The sequence below is a fragment of the Phoenix dactylifera genome, chromosome 13, assembly GCF_051530095.1.
Source record: "Phoenix dactylifera cultivar Ajwa chromosome 13, Ajwa_hap1_PhDact_Kaust_v1.1, whole genome shotgun sequence".
Classification (NCBI taxonomy): Eukaryota; Viridiplantae; Streptophyta; class Magnoliopsida; order Arecales; family Arecaceae; genus Phoenix; species Phoenix dactylifera.
The window spans coordinates 8,859,098-8,864,262 of record NC_143202.1 but is presented as its reverse complement, the minus strand read 5'-3'; the positions used below and the strand labels follow the sequence as shown (position 1 = coordinate 8,864,262).

The 5,165-nt window shown below is 38.2% G+C and overlaps 1 non-coding gene across 1 annotated transcript; it reads right to left on the bottom strand.

Moving 5' to 3' along the window:
- Positions 1–4,487: 4,487 nt before the first annotated feature.
- LOC149751437 (small nucleolar RNA R71) lies at positions 4,488–4,594 on the bottom strand. The gene has a single exon (XR_016398268.1). It is a non-coding gene; the product is annotated as a small nucleolar RNA R71 (small nucleolar RNA).
- Between the last annotated feature and the right edge of the window lie 571 nt (positions 4,595–5,165).

Below are 5,165 nucleotides of genomic sequence, written 5' to 3'. Positions count from 1 at the left end.
TGAAGATCTGAAAGTTGAGCCTCGTAGCCACACACGTGTCTGGCCTCTACGGATGATCCACACGAAGCTCCGGGTTGATCTGATCCCTCGGAAGTGCTAGCTTGCGCGGAACCCTGCTGTGGCTGATTTTGTTCTTCCTAAAATCAATCAACCTTTGATTGATCTTATGAGATGAAGGAAGAAGATGAAGAAGGAGAAGTAATGAAGTGACCCTTTTCTGAATTTTTTAGAACTCTAAGTTCTTAAAAAAAATCATAATCACTAAACCCTTGGCGTGGAGAGGAAGAGGAGAGAATTGATTCATTTTGTCTCTCTTGCTACCCTTTTATAGATTGGGTTTAGAGCTTCTCCTAATCTTATTAGGAGTATGGAACTATAACCCACTCTTGGATTAATGCCAAGTTCCAATCCTTGTGCTCATAGATGCATGACATGTGTCCACTTAATCAATTGATTAATTTTCTAATCACATTAGGATTTCTAATCTTATTAGGAGAATTAATTGATTTGGGAGCATGCATCCTACGACGCCATGTGGACTTTAAAGTCCGCATAGTGTGAACATGACTTAAGTCATATTCATCCTACGACAACATGTGGTCTTTAAAATCTGCACAAATCTTGGTTTAATCAAATTGACCCAATCATGAACCCAAATTAATTTGGGTCGAACCCAATTTGATTTGGCTCATTATATCAGCCAAATTGCAATCTAATTGCAATTAATTCCACTTAATTCTTCATAATAATGACTCTTAATTGACTAGAGTCAATCCCATTCCAATTGGGTCAAGTACGATCAATTAGGTTAAGCCCAATCGGCTCGGGTCGAACCCGATCGAATTAAGTCAAACCCTAATTTAGCCCAAATTGAATCTAATTCAATTTGGCTTAATTAAAGTCCAATAATTCAATCAAATTAAATTTATTAGTAATCCAATTACTAATTAACCCTCCAATAATTCAATAATTATTTTAATGCAACTTTTGCTTAGGATAATTTTATCAATTGAATTGGCCAAATTACCCCTGAATGATTCTTAATCATTAATCAGCCATTTGATAAACCTAGAAACTTCTATGCGTGTGACCCCATAGGTTCGAACCTAAGCCGGTAGCACAAGAATAACTTTTTGTACTAATCGAAATGACCATCTAGCAATGGTACCCGACGTCCGGATAGGACGAATGATCGCAAAGCAACATTCAAGAACCTTTGGACTATGGTTACCGTATAATTTATCCCTATGACTCCTAAATGCCAGAATGACTTCAGAGTTCTGTCAACTCTGTAATAAGTGCATCCATAATGTGATTCAACTTTAGAAATCCTATGACTTCTCACAAGAATTATCCTGGCCAAGGTTTTGCTAAATTGAACACAAGGCATTATCTCCTGTTTTCAGGAGAGGTCAATTTTATCTTTGACTCACAACTGACTATGCAAGTACTTGACTATACCCAGTGACCTTCCGTCACTGATTAGAAATTCAGGTAGCCCGGTACCAAAGTACAGTGAGTTGCTTGCTAGTACAGATTGCGGTCTCAGATCAGAGGACCAAACTTATACCCATATCCACTCAGAACATCTCTTGATAGTAGAGCGTTCCGGAATTGGTCACGTTCAGTGAAATGTACTCCTACACTTCACCTGTGTGACATATCAGTGTCTCCACACTCCTTGGTTAAGAGAACAACCAACATATATGTCACACAACGACCTATATCGATAATACTGTCATCCTATTAGCAGCATATCATTTGATCATGAACAGTTTTAAGAACTTGAAGATAAATCCTCCTTTATCATAAAACAAGTTCTATAGATTTCATCATATAAGAGTTCATTTGAAGATGTACAATTGATGAGAGCACAAAAGTACAATCTTCATACCATTTTAATTAATATTATAGCTAATCTTTATTAATAAAATTAATTAATTAATGTTTTATTTATGTTTGAGTGCAAGTAATCCAAGAGACTCAAAAATGCTGAGTTTGAGCCCAACGCCCAGCAGCCCGAGCTCAACAAAGTTCCCAACGTCTCCGCCTGCCCCAGCTGTGTGCATCACGCGTTCCACGCTCCCCATCTCCGCGTGTAGCTTCTATCAGCAACCGTCATGACCACATCCATTCCCAAGCACAGTTGCAATGTTCAACACCCCAACGGCCATCCACGTGTTCCAACGGGACCGTCCTAGCAGCAAAAGCATCCCAATAACCGGATCGTCCCCAAGCCGAGTCCTCCATTTCATTAAATCCCAACTTGTTCCATGAGTTTTCTCAACTTCCATACAACCGCATGGCTTCCTGTCCCAAACTCGCAAAGCGGCTCTTTCTTTCATTCGCGAAGCATCTCCCCAACGAACAAGAGCATGCGTCCGTGAGGAGCTTCCCAATATTCGTCATCTCTGAGCATTTCTTCCCAGCTCATCCGCATCGCTTCCGCGTGTTCCATGCATTCAAGTTCCAGCGAAAATGTCCCAGCAGGCGAAAACTCCCAAGCGATTCGACTTCATCTAATCCGCGTCTCATCCGCTCCCAGCAGCGTTCCAGCTTTTCCAAAATCCCTTCAAACATGCTGAAGGTGTCTATAAAAGGAATCGGGAAGGGGCTACTAGGGGGTTCATTGGAGGGAGGCAGAAGGGAATCACCGAGGCACAAAATCTGCACCTCCTCTTCCGATCCATCTTCTCAGCCGGTGGAGAGAAGGAGGAGAGGCCAGAAAGGAGAGAGGTGACCAGGGGGCCACGATTCATCATCCTTCCGGTGGACCAAAGGGGAGAAACCAAGCCGGCGAGGAAGGAGAGAAGTCATCCGGTGGAGGAAAGGGAAGAAGCAAGGAAAAGAAAAGAAACAGAGTGCCCTGTTTCTAAATAAAAAGGAAAAAGGATTTATGTTTATTTTAACTTATTCGTTGCTAATCCTTTTTATAAAATTGCTTCCATCTCATATGAGTAGCTAAATATCTTTTAGCTAAGGCTAGGGAAAAGCCTAGCATTTTCTTCATGTATTTTCTTTAATCATCAATGGATTTTTAATGTTTTTGATTTGATTTATGGTGCAGTAGATTTATAAGAATTATTTCAAACTTATATATTTTTTTTGATTTGTTATTTTTCCCGAGTATAACAGATGCTTAGAAATCCCTGTAATTTAAAATATAATTACTGTAATGCTGCCCATAAAACTAAATCTATTTTATTAATGATTAATTGGTATTTTCATTGCTTCACTTTCCGGTTGGGTCTTTACTCAGATCTAACTGAGATTATAGGTGATTTTAAGAAAAGCATGATGAAGTGCTAGGCTGAATCCTGATGCCTTAGTTATATTTTTGTCAATTCGAATATTATTTAGCCTTTAGTTTTTATTCACGGTCAAATACCTGTGGATTCGATCTCGGACTCACCGAGAATATTACTTTGCTACACCCTATACTTGGGGTATCCTACATTTAATTTCTCTTTTAAAAAGAGCAAGATTAAAAACGTAGCAACAATGAAATGATGAACAATGCCAAATAACATTTTATTAATTTGTCAATTTATTTACAAAATTTAATCATCAGCGCACTGACGATTGACTCTTAGGATACAATTTCCAACACAAGCATCCAAGGATCACGCGCCCATTCTAGCTGTTTGCATTCCGCCCCAGCAATCACGCATCCTCCCCCTCTCGATGCTTCAAGGATTGATCTAACCCGGGTCGCCCACATGACAGGCGGGAATACTCACCACTATACTACAACGGCGCCAGTTAGGAGCTTAAGTGTACTCTTCAAACCAGTTAGGAGCTGTCTAGAAATTTTTAGGAAAACATTAGAAATAAGGGTGCTATGCTTTGATACTGTTTGATTATGAATAATTTTAGTAGTAGGGTGTCAATATTCATAGCTTTAGGTAATATTCATACTCATCCAAAACTCTAAAAATATATATATATACAAAATAAATAAATAATTAATTAATAAAAAAAAACTGGTTAATTGGTCAGTATATGCAGTTGTGGCAAAGGGATAAAACGAAAAGATTATTTCGAGCTGAATCAAGGGATAAAAGTTCAATTAATCAAATGGAGGATAGTCAGAGTAATCATGGAGATAATGAATATCAAGATAACCTACCTAGTAGAACGCTTCGCGATTATCTACAACCTACTAGGACCAGTACTCCTCTTGCATGGTTATTCCTACTGCTGCGGGAGCCTTTGATATGAAACCAGGAATAATCCAATTACTCCCAAAGTTTCATGGACTTGACTCCGAAAGTCCCTACTTGCACCTAAAAGAATTTGATGAAGTGTGTTCAACACTTCAATTTAATAATATCAATGAAGAGGTAGTGAAGCTTAAGTTATTTCCTTTTTCTTTAAAGGAAAAAGCTAAGTCATGGTTACATTCTTTAAGACCTAGGACCATAGCTACCTGGCAAGAGATGACAAGGAAATTTTTAAAGAAATTCTTTCCAACACATAAAACGAACACGCTTAGAAGAAATATCATGAACTTTGCACAAAAAGATGGAGAAACATTTTTTCAGTGTTGGAAAAGATTTAAGGACCTTCTGCTTGCTTGCCCACATCATGGATATGAAATTTGGAGGGTCATTAGTTTCTTTTATGATGGTTTGTCCTCCAATATGAGACAATTTGTAGAAATGATGTGTAACGGTGAATTCATGAGTAAGGAACCAAATGAAGCCTGGGATTATTTTGATATTTTAGCAGAAAATGCACAAGCTTGGGATACAACAGATAAAAATGAAAATTCTAAAATAGCACCTAATGCAAAAGGAGGAATATATCTTATTAAAGATGATAATGATGTCAATGTAAAAATTGCTAATCTAACTAGGAAGGTTGAAGCCATGGAATTAAGCAAGGCCACTATAGGAAAAGCACAAAATATTGTTGAAAGTATATGTGGAATTTGCGAGAGTAATGCACATGTGACCAAGGATTGTCCTACAATCCCTGCTTTTCAAGAAGTGTTACATGATCAAGCAAATTTCACCGATACTTATAAAAGACCATTTCCAGAAACATATAATCCTAATTGGCGAAACCATCCTAACTTTAGTTGGAGACATGGACCTACTGCCAATGAATCTCAAGGAAATTCTGTTCCTACTCCTTATGTGCCACCACATAGAAAATCCCTT